The 15,888-nt window shown below is 36.5% G+C and overlaps 1 long non-coding RNA gene across 1 annotated transcript; it reads left to right on the top strand.

The window, feature by feature from the left end:
• Positions 1 to 2,175: 2,175 nt before the first annotated feature.
• LOC149987989 (uncharacterized) lies at positions 2,176 to 3,276 on the top strand. Its single transcript, XR_016505674.1, has 3 exons — positions 2,176 to 2,379; positions 2,611 to 2,684; positions 2,928 to 3,276. It is a non-coding gene; the product is annotated as an uncharacterized LOC149987989 (long non-coding RNA).
• Positions 3,277 to 15,888: the final 12,612 nt, after the last annotated feature.

Here is a 15,888-nt window from a genome sequence, read left to right as displayed (position 1 = left end):
ACTTGAATTTACATAACAACAACAACAACCACGAACAATTAAAATTGTTTGAAAACAAATCTGTAAAATTCATATAATTGAGGCATGTTAAAGCAAAGTAATTATTTTTAGAAATTATTGAATGTCTTGACAATAGAACACTCACTTACGTTAATTTTGTATAGTGATAACAAGTATTGTCCGTTATAATGTAGACTTTGTATGGCTTTGTAGACAGTTTTGTTTTCCTGACATATCATCCAAACAGTCATTTCCATTTTTATATGGCTTGAAACTTTATACAACAATGAGCAAAAATTTGAGTTAATAATTCCAACAAGATTGCCATGCAGACAAACAGTCACACTTTTGTAATAAAATGGATTAATGTGTCCATTAATAATCCTCATTTGTTCTTCAAATGGAGTCTCAAATCAACCGCTTTCCCACCAATTACTTGTCAAATTCCCCTTTACTCCCACATGTTCTACACAATAGTCCAGAATAATAACTATATATACATATGAATGAATAGTTAACAATGTTGTGTTGTTCATTCCCTGACAACCCAAATTGTACTGTAGAAGGTGCAGATGGCAAAAATGCCATTCCCACCTTGGATGTCGCTCCTCGCGGCCACCTGAAAGTTGCGAGTGGGGGGGGGGGGGGCTTTCTTGAAAATGGCTCCTCCTTCTCCAATGGAATCCAATTGCATTGTGAGCTCTCCTCCGTTTTTTTTTCTAGTCCTGTGCAATTTGAGCTCAAAGTAACAAATATACACTCCACCCACACGGAATAGGGGCCGTTTTTGGTAAACAATGTTAGATGAACCGAATGTGCAAATGCTCATGGGTTGTGAATGAAGTTTCAAATGAGTCTTTCTTCGCATATACTTACAATAGGGGAGAGGGGACAAAGAATACTTGTTGGATGTGGTGTGGCAATGTGGGGTTGTATGTGATACGTTACTCACATGGACCTTGTGAGCTTATGAGGTGTTTCATAGTGAGATTGTGTGTGCCATCTATAATTGAAGCTACATTGCTTTTGGATGTTGATTTTGGAATAGAACAAAAAAGAGAGTACAACATTAGTGCTCCTAAAAGTAATAGAATGCTTTAAAATATATGGGAGGAAAGAAGAAAATAAAACAACAATATACCTTCTTGTTGTTATTGTTGAAATCACAAGTTTTTCAAGGTAATACCATTTCTTTGACTATTTGCAAAACATAGAATTTGAGAAGTTCTTGATACATACATACGTTATAATATTAATGGTTTGTGAAATAAAAAAAATTATGTAATTTTCAATATTTTGTATGACATACAACTTACATAATTGTTTTAGAATAGTTGAGCTTGTAATATAATGTTGAATTAAAATGTTATGTCATGTCCTTTGTTAATACAAGCAACAAACTCCAAAAATGATACTTTAGAATTGTTATATATATACTAAAAATATCCTTTTTATAAAATATCTTAAAATACCATCTGATTTTTTTCTTCAGATTATTAGAGTTAAATTTTTTTATAAATAGTATAATAGTTATATTTTGAATATTATCACTAAAATAGAATTAAAAATACATTTATTATGTTGACTACATTTAAGTTTAAATTCAAATTTTTGAGTAAGTATGCAATGAGTGAGGTGTTTTATTAGACCATTTTAAAAGGTAAAATATTAAATTACACACACACACACACACTTATATATATATATATATATATATATATATATATAAGTATTTTATAAATGCTTTAATAGATTATTATATTTTAGGTGATATATTAGATTAATTTTAATTGTGCCAAATAGCATTCTCTTTAATAAAGAATACACTTAAAAAATAAAACTCAAAATCTCTTTTCTAAAATTCCCACTACCACATATTTATAATACAGTTTAAAATAATGACGTGGATTACACACCGAATTAATGTGCCAAACCCCATCCTCGTGGTTATCATCCGCCCGAGGAGGAACAGAAAAAACCTCATTCGTTGAATCACCCGGCAATAGGAGCAGCGGCGACAGGACCCGGTTCGGTTACCAGAGACCGTGGGCCGAGGCCTCGAGTCTCAAGCTTCCGCACAGCGGCACACTTCTCAGTCTGCCCACAAGGCTTCCCGTTTTGCTTGCAATTCATCGATCTAACCAGCGACGGAAATCCGTTCTTTCTTCCGCCCTTCACAGATCTGCAACCTCTGGTTTCACACCGAAGAATGTAGCTAATACCCAGTTTACACACCGCATGCAATCACCGCACTTACAGCCGTTCCTGGCTTAGCCAACAACAATGGCTGAGAGAGATCAGTGTGGTACGGATCGTGACCTGCGAGAGGGAGGGAGACGATCAAATGCTGGTTAAGGGTTGCACACATTTCAAGTCCAGGTGCGTGATTTCTGTGTTTTGAACTCGGAGCAGACAGGGTGTATGTGTGGTTAGGTTGTGTGTGTCCATGGTTGCACTGATTCTTTTGGCGCTTTGTTTAAGGCACTTCGGACTTATCGTGTGCTGTGATGAGGGTTGTGAAGACGTCGGTGACATCTTTTAGGGAATTTCGGGTGTGGGGATGATTGAGTTTGGGAATGAGCTCCTGGGACGTTTGCATTCTTTTTGCAGGTGTTTTAGGGAATTTAACATGATTTCAAATTATATTCGGAGCTAAAATGGAACCCGGTGGTTTCGACATACAGGTGCATATGTATATGTATATATATATATATATATATATAACCAACTCGTAATGGAATCTTACGGTTTTGCAGGTGGATTTACTACCTATAGGTTGAATATGCAGCAGTTTATTATTCCATGTAAACATATGTTGTCTGTTTCATAAAAGTAATCACTGCAATGTAAGTAGGAAGCATTACATATAACGTAATCTTATGTGCACATGAAGTCCTCTATATTTATCTTGTGAGCAAAATGAGCAGTTTTACCGATGTAAACAAAGAAAAGGTTTGGAGCACTCTCAGTCAATGACGTCAGTTTTGGATGTGGATATCACCGAAACGATCTCCCCCCTGATCCTGTTGGAGAACTCATTCAAGGTTTACGAGCGTGGAAAATTTTCTTACGCTGGACGGACATATGTAATGTAAGGTTAATGTTGTTGTAAACTGTAATTTTTGTTCTATCAATGTGGCACAAAGAGTCTAAATCTCTGAAGATGCTGCCCGTAATTTTGGATACATTTTTGGGCATCTATACCAACACACATGTACAATGTAATCAAATCAGCAAACGTCCGGTCCAAGTTCTATTACCACTACATGGTTTCCTTTATCTACGGCTTCACGTACTTCATGCAGTGGAATTTTCCTATTTTAAGAGTGTTTTTTTTCAGTAGTACCTGTCATATTCAGGTTGCAGATTTTGGTGTGGGCAAGCTGCCAGAGGAATTAATTGGTACTGGAATTGTTCGCACGTTCAACAATCTGCTATTGGAATCTATCTTCCTGTGTGCGTGGTTGGCAGCAGTTATCTTGCAATTCCATTATGTAGAGTCTAAATATAAATCGGTCCTTCTAAACTATAACACAAACCCTAACTAAAATAATTCTTCCGTTACTTATCCCTTGGTACTAATGCTGACCAAATCAAATCTTTATTTTGTCGCGCTTTTTGAACTTACCCTATTTTAAATTTTAACTTTTTGGATTGTTACATATTTGTAAGGCCAAGCTTCCAAATGGCAATGCATGCGGTAGTAAGTCCCAGTAAGCTCCTGGACGTCCATTCAAGCCGCCCGATCTCTTGTGCACCTTTAAGGCAGCGAGAAGTTTTTATGACTGTAAGATTCTAGTCATGAAGATGCAGGTTGACAACCCATGATCGCAAAGATCACAGCGATGTCCTCATTGTCAGAAATCCCAGAGATTTTGTACGCTATGTACTGACCAACAACATGAGTCGATTGCAACTCCACCAAGTTTAGAAATCATTCTCCCTGCAGAATACAGTCGACGCCATGATAGTGCAACCTGCTTGTTTAACGCCGACGACGCCAGAGTTTGCCTGAAACTTCATCAATCTCTGGAGTTAGTGTACACATTGATCTTTAGATTAAGTAGATTGAGTAGCCAGGAGATTGACTACACACAGCTGATCAAACTCAAAAATTTCACCATCCAAGCTGCCTTTACAGAGCATCCATCGTCCATAGAGAGTCAGGTCGGGGAGAGCCGTTGTGGCTCGGAGTCTGTAGCTACTGCCGTTATCGATGTGAGACGCGTGCGTGTGGAGAGAGGGCCAACATCGTAGTCAGTGGTGAGAAGGCCTTGAACGATCCAGTTTGTTCTAATATCCGCAAAGCGAACTCTAGTTACTCACGTAGATCCCACAGATTCTTCTCACGGTGATATGCAGAGTCATGAATTCGCCTGGCCACTGCTCCTGATTGTCAGCACCTGAAGAGGACGTGGAGGTCCACCTGAGGCAAGGTAATGAAAGTGCGGTTTATGACTGCGATGTCAGGACCGCTAGTTACTAGCGCCAGTTATTAGTTTCCACTGTACTGTTGGGTGAATTTCCAAGTTGCAGATTCCGCATGCTCATGGCACTAGCGGCTTTGGTCAGACTCACGCTATCTATGTGTCCGTATTTCGTTTCTATATCTATATATATATATATATATATAATCATTCCGCCGACGCTGGATTACTTCGCGGTCCCGCCGGTGCCACTCTGAAAGCGACACAACATAATAATTTCCTAAGAGCTCCACGTCGATTAGATGTAATGGATTCAATTGAGGTTTAGCTCCATGTACGATTCATATGATGTACAAATATTTCACATCGCAGTATTTCCAACAATGACAGCACCGTGACTCCCATGAGTAATTTTTGAACTAGTGTAACTGGCTTTCGTTCTAGAAAAAGTGGAACGACGTCAGGTGGGTGAAGCGTGAACTCCCAGAACTGTCGACCTGCACCCTGGCCTGAAATCTAGCTTGTTGTACAACTGTGTTGATCGATGCAATAGGTTAGATTGCCGATTTGTTGTCAAATGAGGTGGAGTCAGAGTTTCCTCGAGTTAAAAATTGGATGCTAACATTAGATCTCGGGCAGTCGAGAAACGAAAGCGAAGATTAGTACCCAAAGCAAAGCGCCCAGTGGCAGAGGTCTCTGTCCACCATCTAGTTCAGACAAATTTGTTCCCTCAAAGCAGCGACACATGCTCATTATTCAGAAGCTTTGGAAAAACCTGGACCCAACTGGTTTCTCTTCCTCGCGCAGCTCCAATGTCACGCAACAATAACAACACCATCAGCATCAACAACAGCAACAGCAACAACACAGGTTTCAACTCATTATCCCACGCCCAGCTCACAGTGTGTGTGTGTGTGTGTGTGTCTAGAGGGAGGAGAGGACTAGTATTATTATTCCGGCCCTATGGGCTTGATTCCCCTTTTGGTCTGCCATCCTTCTCACATGATCGCTACTGACACACCAGGGCCTACAATTACCTCCGCAGATGGTAATTCTCCCCCTTCCTGCGAATAAAGCCACTGCATCATTGTGCTGCTTTCCCTCAAGTTGTCTCCATCCCCGATTCAACAACATTCTCGCCGATCGAACAAGCTCCGGGCAACTCAGTTACTGCAATTATTCACACATTCTCGAAGGGGATGAATTCACTGATTCCGCGAGAATGCAAATTCGATGTGGAAGAGGGAGAGGGAGATTCCTCTTTTACCCGATGAGACATGACACAGCACTATCGATGCTCGATTTCGCTGCAGTGGACCTGATTCCTGCTGAATCATGTGCGTCCAGATTTCTCCTCTTCGCAATCCATGCATCTGCTCCCGTCCCTCCGCACCGCATTTTTGTTCTCTGTTGTTGGCATGAAGTTGAGGTTTTTGATTCTGCAACAGATGAGGGCTTATCACACAAACACAAACACAAAGTGCATTGATTTCTTCTGTTTGTGATGTGGGTTGTGTCACTGCGGTCTTTGCATTGAAGGCTTGCATTGGAAGCAGAGACATTTGTTTGTAAATGTTTAAAAAGTAACTGAAATATTAACTCATTACCAATTATTTATTTATTTTTGTTATGACCTTAAAATATCAAAGGTGGTTGGCGGTTCATGCTGTACCTGAAGAATGCAAAGATTGGTATTTCAAATTCTAGGTTGCACCCTAGAGAGAGAAAAACATTGGCAATTAAAATAGCCGCTGAAAAATTCAAACTGTGCTTGATGAACACTAGCACAAGCTTTTAATTTTTTTGTTTTAGAAAAAGAGGAAAAGAAAAGAAGAATGCAAGTTTAGTAAGTGTTTCCAATGTGAAAGACAAGTTTTGAGACACATTAAACAATCAAATCATAATCATGTGTTACTACTATTTTAATTTTGTACAAAGGATCTTTAATTACTTGATTTGCAGACAACAGCACCTTCAGAAAGTGAACAACAAAGTATTGTGATGTGCTTGATTTAAGAACGTCAAAATCAATGGGCTCTAGTTGTGTACATTCTACAGTTTCTGTACAATACTAAAATAGAACCAGTAAAGTGAATCATTTTTTTAAATATAGTCTGATGCAAAGAATAAAATATGAAATAGAAATATAAATGAAATCAGAGACAATGTTTTGAATTTTAGAGCAATTTTGTAGTATAACAAAAACTAAATAATTGTTTACTTGTTTAAAATTATCTCTCTCTCTCTCTCTCTCTCTCTCTCTCTATATATATATATATATATATAATGAATATTTGGTCATTTAATGTGAACTGGCCTTGGAGAATAATCAATGCTGTTCTGCTACAACCTGGTGACACCATTGGTTTTTCTAAGGTGGTTTGTTTACTAAGATTTTATTTTCATATCATTTTTGTTTAACAATAATTTAAGCCTAAAATAAAATTGGAAAGAAAATTAAAATAGAAAAAAAATTAACTTTGATAAGCTGTTCTGTGTGTTGTGGGAATTGCATGTTACAATCATACTATATCTAATATGGTTTTTATTTTTTTGGTGAAAATTCTGCATGTATGTATTACAATAATTAAAATTATATGCAGTTTGAAGCATATTTTTTTTTTTTCATAAAATATGAAGTTTCTAAAGGGATAAAAAAAAAAAAAAAAAAAAAAAAAAAAACACTTTTACAAAGTGCACAGAAAAGAGAGAAGACTTATTGAAGTTGAAACAAAACTTGCATTATTATTGGATCAAAATTGATAATGAAATGCAGGCAATAACAATGGTGACAAATTGTGTGGGTGAAGTAGACTTTTTTGGTGGTAAAAATAACAAAATGTTGAGAAAAAATCTTAGAAAATTATCTAAGAAAAAACCATCTTGAATTTTTATAATTATATTGGGTGAAGCAATGAAAATATATATAAAAATAAAATAAATAATTAAATAAAATAAATTGGCCTCCTTTGAATGAATAAAAGGGCTAATTTGCAATGAATGGGAGCTACTTTTGAAACAAAAAAATAAAATAAATTAAATTACCCTTGAATATAGGTGATATTCGACATAATGCTAGAATATACACATGGTTGTAGGCGAAGTTAAAGAAATAAATGCTAAGCATGGCTATAACAACAAAGGCATGACTAAAATTTCATAAATAGAAGGATTGCAGAAATTTTTTTTGAGTGTTAAAGAAAAAATGAATATTTAGGTTTTATTTAAGAAGAAGAAACAGGTTTCTTTAAAGAATAAATTATAAATTTAGACATCAAGAAATTTTATCTCTACAAAATGAAAGTAATTATATATATATATATATATATATATACTGAAAAGAATTATTTCTGTAAATAGTGATTATTTATCAAAAGAGACAAGTGAAAAATAAAATAAAATAGAATCATCATTAATTAGGTTCAAGTGAAATGATAAAACATTGTCTTAATTTGATAAACGTGCAGCCTTTAAAAAATAAATATGTATTGAATTATATATTTTAACCTAAACTTAAGAATTATGGGCAAACTTTTGAATACAAGACCTAATAATATATAACCTAAGAATGTTCTTTGTGTTGACTGAAGATTGGCTTTTGGGTGAAAATCTCCATTCATACCAAATCTTTTTGAATCATATGTTTTTCGTGATTCTTGAAGTTATTGTCTAAACTCAAGAAATTTTCAGAAATATAAGAAACATTTTTTGGTGTTGGAAGTTATTAAAGATAATTGAATAACCACATAACTTAGTTTTTTTTTTAAAATCCTATACTTGTTCATTTTTTTATTATTAGTAATTTTTCGCCTATGCTCATAAGTCTTGGTATAAGTTCTATATATATATATATATATATATATATATATGTTGTATGAATAGAATATTATCATTAAAAAGAGTTATGAATATCTTGCGCTAATCAAAGAAAATGTCACAGACATATATTTACTATAATTACTACTTAAGTGATATGAATAGGTAGAAGTAGGTAATAATAGATTAATTTCACAATATCTTCTAGAAAAGCTTCCTAAAAGCTTCATAGATGCTACTTTGACTTTACATGTGTTTATACTTGTTTGGTAGGTTAAAAACTTGGTCAACAAATTAACCACGTTCCACACATGTTGGTAGCTTATGGAACAAGCTAACTATGTAGCATCCATATAGAAAACTTACCTTGCAAGTTAAGATATATGTTGTACAAAGTCAACATGGTTTTAGAGGTCCTATAGAATGTCGCCATATAGCTCCTAGATAAATTGTATATATAGAGGCAAGAGTGAAGCCTTCTTCACTATTGTCAACTCCTTTCTTGCTTCTACTCTAATTTCAAGGGTCTCTAGTATTCTTCTCTTTTGGTAATAGCCATTCTAATTTCTTTTTTAATATATATATTTAGTTATTTCTATTTTTTCATATTTCTTTGAAAAAAAGTCTCACTTGTTTATTTGTTTTTATCATGTTCTTATCCTTGATAGATTAACAAGAGTGCACTTACAATATCAGAGCTTTGTCTAATCTTGATTAAGAGTGGATTACTCTTTTTTCTTAATAAGACATGAGCATATTAGAAGTTGCGGATTACCTTCTTCTAAATTGATATTGTTCTTAGTATTTTCTTTGTTCTCAAGTCCTCTCTTCTATTTGTATTGAGCAATATTAGACATCTTCTCTTTTTTAAGTATTATCATAGCAAAATTTACTGAAATGAAGAGTGCAATGGCACAAATGCAAGAACAATTGAAGGAGCTAATGCTTGTGATACATCAACTCAATTTACCACTACAAGGAGCAATAAGATTAGTAGGAAGTGAAGATTTAGAAATGATTGGAGCTGCTTCAACATCTGCACCAAATCATGTCCCTTCTCCTATGGTGGAATGCCCTTCCAAGGTTAGAGAACCAAGAATTGCCCTACCCAAGAAGTTTAATGGCACTTGATCAAAGTTTAGAGGATTTATCAATCAAGTACAACTTATGATTGAACTTCAATCCTAAAGCTATCCAACTCCAGGAACGCAATTTAGATTTATTGTTATGTTTCTTTCAAGTTCAGCATTATCATGGTTTTTATCTTTTCTTGAATGATAAGATCCAATATTGATAAATCAAGAGGCTTTTTTGGTGGAGTTTCGATCGATGTATGGAGAACATGATACAATTTGTGTTGCAACCAACAAGATCCGTATTTTGCGATAAGACAATTAATCAATAACATTGTATGCTTTAGAGTTTTGACAACTTGCAACTAATATCAAATGAAATGATGTTGCACTTGTCAACCAATTTCTCTATTGATTACAATATGAGGTAAAAAAAATTAATGCTCAACTTATCTGACCTTCAAACATTGAATCAAGCAATTGACTTTGCTATGAAGTACGACAATTGTCTTTTTAAATTTTGATCTGAGAACCATACAAGTAGACCTCAATATTATTATAATTCAATGGCAACACCAACATTTCTTCAACACATACATTGAAAAATAGAGGATATGCAAATTGATGTAGTATATTTCAAACCTCTTACTGAGCAAGAAAAGACTCGTTATCATCATGAAGGATTGTACTTATATTTTGGAGAACCTAAGCATATTGCTCAACATTGCTAAAGAAATGATGCAACCATAAAATGAGGAGTACAGCTATCAAAAAAAATAATATGTCAAAAAATGAGTTTGTCCAACTATAATAGGAATGTGCGGCTAGAACCTTATACAACACCTAGTGAAGGTCCTATTCTCTCCATAGAACCCTCTCCTTGTTTTACGATAAATGTTATTTTAGGACCTAAACATTACAAAGCCTCCACCTTGTTAGATTCAAGAGTCTCAACATGTTTCCTAGATGAAGAATTTGCTAAAAGACATAGCATACTTTATGTGAAGAAAACTAAACATGTTCATGTAGAAGTCATAGATAGTCATCCGTTGTCTTCAGGAGATGTTACTCATGAAATTCTTCCTAGAGAAGTAGCAACTAATGGTCATAGCAGCTTTATAATATTTAATATCATTAGATCTTCCTCTAATCCAGTCATCTTAGGTTTATCATGGCTAAAAAAATATAACCCTAAAATAGATTGAACTTCTTTGAAAGTTGACTTTTTTCAAAGTATAATTAAGAGCATAATTAATCAAATAGAAAGTCATAAATCTAGTACAATTAAACTTGTATTTGTGGATGCAAGAGCTTTCTTACATGCTGCAAAGAAGAATCATCTTGTGTCATTTATGTCGCACCTGTTTCTACTTGAGGAGAGACTTCAAGTGGCATTCTAAGCCAATATCAAGATTTTTAAGATGTATTTGAGATGAAGAATGCAAACACTCTTCCGAAACATTATTCCTATGACTACTCAATTGACCTTTAAGAAGGAGAACAATCGCCATTTGGACCAATCTATAATTTATCACGAAATGAGTTGGCAGAACTCAAGGAGTGTATTGAAGAAAATTTGGCCAAAAACTTCATACGCCATTCCGAATCTCCAATAGGAGCTCCAATTTTATTTATGAAGAAAAAAGATGGATCATTGCAGATGTGTATCGATTATTGAGGTTTCAATAAAATCACCATCAAGAACAAGTATCTGCTTCCTTTGATATCTCGACTCTTTAATCATTTGAATCAAGCTAAGATCTATACAAAAATAGATCTACGAGGAGCATACAATCTAGTATGCATCAAAAAAGGAGATGAATAGAAGTTTATATTTTGAGCAAGGTATGGACATTTCAAATACAATATCATGCCTTTTGGACTTACAAATGCACTAGCAACATTCTAACATCCAATGAATGATGTCTTTTGAGAGTTTTTAGATGATTTTATTATCTGCTACTTAGATGACACCTTAATCTATTCTAAGAACACAGAAGAATATGAACTTCATGTACGTCGTGTGTTACAAAAACTAAGAGATCTGTGACTCTATGCTAAGATAGAAAAATGTATATTCTACACTACTCAAGTCGACTTCTTGGGATACATTTTTTCAAATGATGGACTTATGATGGATCTTTAAAAAATTCAAGCTATTATGGATTAAAAGATTCCAAAAACAGTAAAAGATGTCCAATGCTTTTTGGAATTTGCCAACTACTATTGGATCTTTATCAAAGACTTCTGTCAAGTTGAAGCTCCACTTATACATTTGACTTGTAAAGACAAACTTAAATGAAATCAAGAAGCGGAAGTAGCATTTGAAGCTTTGAAGATAGTCTTTGTTTTAGCACCAATCTTATATCACATCGAATTTTTCTAAGCCATTTTTTATAGAAACAGATGCATCAAACTTTGCTTTGGATGTCGTATTGTCACAAATAGAAATAGATGATAAACTTCACATAGTAGCTTTTCATTCTAGAAAGTTTTCAGCAATCGAGATCAACTACAAGATCCACGATAAAGAACTTCTTGCAATCGTGGATTCGTTTTAAGAATGGCGCCATTATCTAGAAGGTGCTCCTAGTCCAGTCATCGTATGTATGAATCACAAGAATCTTGAATATTTTATGTCAAGACGTATTTTCAATCAACGCCAATGTCAAGGACAAAAACTCGATGAAAGCTAAAGAGTAAGTGAGACTTTTCTCAAAAAGAAATAGGACAAAATAGAAATATGTATATTAAGAAAGAAACTGGAATGGCTATTGCCAAAATACAAGAAAACTAGAGACCCTTGAAACTAGACTAGAAGCAAGAAAGGAGTTGACAAGAGTGAAGAGGGCTTCACTCTTGCCTCTATATATACTATCTAACTAGAAGCCACGTGGCGATGTTCTATAAGACCTCCAATATATGTTGACTTTCTAGGCCACATGCCTTTGCTTGCAAGGCAAGTTTTCTATGGATGGACCACGTAGTTAGCTTGTTCTTTAAGCTTCCAACATGTGTGACACATGGCTAACTTGTTGACCAAGTTTCTAACCTAAAAATCAACTATAGACTCCTATAAAGTCAAAGCAGCGTTGTGATTGTCGTTTTACTTACTCTAACTTATCTAATCAGAGTAAATCTGTATAGGGGAATTCGAACACAGGGAAAGAATACCGCATGAGCTTACACGTTAGGGTCACACAATTAACTGTATTTCGTACTACTTAAAACATCCAGGAAACACTACAATGCTTTCCACTTCCTAATAATACTCCACCATCACTGATAACAACAACATGTAATGCCGCACTATCCTAAATGACAGGACATAATCATACTATAATCCAAATTCTGGAGTTCTTCACCATTAACTGCCTTCACATTACAGTGTTTCACACAAACACAGACTCATTCTCTCTGCTGAACTACATTCAGATTTCAGCATTCAATCTCTCTTCTTCTCATTCAATAACATATAATTCCATTCACACTTTCATTCCATGATTCACTTCACAATATTCAGAAACTCTCAATACTCTTATTTCAAAGAACATAACAACAAAAGAAAAGAGGTAGCACCAAGCTTACTCCGGCTCACACTATTACAGTAATGGCCCCTACTTCCTCTCTCCCATCCTCCTTATGCTACCATGAGATACCAACTGCTACATCTCTAATGAAAACTACTTTTCCTAACTATTCATCCATTTTACCTACTGAACTACCTTTTCAACAGTCATCTATCCCTGTTTACACTATGAACTAAGTATCTACAATTCAACAAATAACTACTTATTCTACATAGCCCCACTCCCATCTGTGCAGCGTCCTCGCAAACATAGAACCGATACATAACTAAAAAAAAAAAAAAAAAAAAAAAAAAAAAAAAAAAAACTTCTCCAAAATTTCTATTTATTTGATATATCCAATTGATCAATTACTACATTATCCATTATTGGTTCCACCGATTCTGGCTCTAGTGGTACGTCTTCATCCTCTTCCAATATTTCAAGCGACTCCTTTCTCAACTGGGCTGAAAGATCTTCATTGTATTCTCCCAATTCACGGATCTGAGCTTCCAGTTTCAGGATCTGGGCATCGCGAAGTTCCAACTGATGTTGCTGCGGACTCATCCCTTCTGGGACATCTTTAATCGACACTTGAGATTGGCTCCTCACAATTAACTCTTCCGTCAGTTTTGACACCTCATTTTGTAAAACTTCAATTTCAGACCTCATTTTCCCCGTTTCACATCTCAATTGGTCACACAATAACGCTTTCTCTGTCGCCAATAACTCTGTCTTGTCCACTTCCGCTTGCAACTGGCATTTGAACTTCTCCCGTTCCAAATCCCATGACTTCCTATTCTGAATCAATTCGTCCCGTTGTCCTTCCACAATCCGTGAAATCTGTTCTTTTTCCTTTGTCCAAGCCTCATATTGGAGAACCAATTTCCGCTCCAGGACCAACTTGACTTCTTCAATTTCTTGAATCCTCAGTTCTTGCGCCCTGATTTTTTGATTTTGATCCGATATCCTTTTTTTACTGTCCTCCCAATCCCGTTTACTTCTGTCTTCGACATCCAATGCTCGTACCATACAATGTATTTGCGAAATGTGCTTCAATACGGCATTTTTAAGAGATACTCCTTCAGGGAATCGACCCTCTGGAAATGCCAACTGGTTGATATCTATCAATAATGGGACTTGATTCTCCTCTTCCACCGCAAGACCACTTGGAACCCGTCTCGCTTCGATAACCGGAGCTACCCCTTGAACCACTGTACGACTTGATTCTCCAATTTCGTGTATTACATCCGCTACATTGTGATTCTGTGCCAACAAATTTCGTTCTCTCTGCAAAGGTGCTGACACTGGTATAGGATTTTCCTCTTCTGACGGTGGTTGACGCAATGTGTGCGCGATGACAGCATATACATAATTTGAACAAAGCAAGGATGTGAACTTCCCCAATTTGAACTTGGCTCCTATCTCCGCATGAATACGAGTAGCTACGTAAGCCGCCCAGTTGAACACCATCCCCTCAAACGCCCCTACTGCTGCATAAAATAATCGTTTTGACACATATGTGGGATGTCGGTACAATCCTAACCGCCTCAGCACGAACCGCAACCATTCCACATATTCTGGTGTAATCGCCTCCTGAGTCCGCCATCCTTGGCTCCTTTCAAAGGATGACATTCCTCCCTTGAAATATCTACCTGGGCTGAAATCGCCTGACTCATCAGTCCCAACTACCATCTCTCCAATGGGAAGAAACAACACCTTTTCCAGGATTGTTTCATCAATCCCAATAATTCGCCCTTGAACGACACTCGATCCATCCTCGGGGTCGTAATTCTCAATGTATTCCTCCACTAATGACACATTGATTGATGGTAAACGCTCTGAATGGTGCAAAAACTGGAACAGCTTCGCAGTCCGAAAATCCCTTATTTTTCTCTGCGTCCAACAGATTTCTAACTTCATCGGCTCCATATTGGTAACGATTATCACAGCCGGTGGTTTTGCTGTGCGTTTAGCTCTCACATTCCGGCCACTTTCATCTCTGTCTACAGCTCTCTTGGTACTTTCAATTGCCATGACTCAAACGCTTACAGGTCCTAACCGTCAATGCCACTCTCCAGTCTGCCCGAAACACTAAAATGAGACACAAATAAGCAACAACATAATATAACACCACAGAATAACCCTTAGTAGGAGCCCCACTCCTATTCTATTACCTAGTGATGAGAGCGACAACATGGTACCCATACTGTCCATTTCTCACTTCCTTCGCATCTGACACAATAGTGATTACTACATATCCTTGCAGCCGCCTCTACGTCTTATACCATAATTAGGTCCCTCCTGAGTCCATTCGAAGTCCCCTCCCCTCAAATGAAATAAAACCCGTCCCGGGTTTTAGGTATTATATAACCGTAAACGATTTCCATTAATGCGGGTACTGAAACGATGGCCCGTGAAATCCTCCAATTGAACAGACCCATTGGAAAATCCTTCAATTACGCGATATGGCCCATGCCAGCGAACTTGAAATTTTCCCGGAAAATGGTTGAATCGGCTGTCATACAGCAATACCAAATCATTGGGCATAAAACACTTCGGCCGCAGTTTACTATCATAGTAACTCTTCCTCCGTTTTTGAGTGGCTTCCATGTGGAATAGAGCGACAGCCCGTATTTCATCCAATTCCTCCAATTTCATCAACCGAGAGTGTAATGACTCAGTGTCACTGAGGCGTTCGTCTAAGGCAATTCGTAAACTGGGAACCTCTAATTCGATAGGTAAAATTGCCTCTTGACCGTAAACTAATTGGAACGGAGTAGAGTGGGTAGTTACCTTATAGGCGGTACGATAAGCCCACAAAGCTGCAAAGAGTTTGGTCTCCCAATCAGTACCGGCCCCTGAAATTGTCTTAGTCAAGACTTTGCACAAAATACCGTTGGTCTTTTCCGTTTGCCCATTGGCACGAGGATGGTAGGGAGTGGTCTTACGATGCTTGATCTCATACGTGGTCGTCAAGGTGGCGATGGTAGCATTGATGAAATG

This window comes from Physcomitrium patens, chromosome 12, assembly GCF_059467195.1.
Source record: "Physcomitrium patens ecotype Gransden chromosome 12, ASM5946719v1, whole genome shotgun sequence".
Taxonomy (NCBI): domain Eukaryota; kingdom Viridiplantae; phylum Streptophyta; class Bryopsida; order Funariales; family Funariaceae; genus Physcomitrium; species Physcomitrium patens.
Note: the sequence above shows the minus strand (reverse complement) of the source record. Positions and strands in the feature narration are given on the sequence as shown.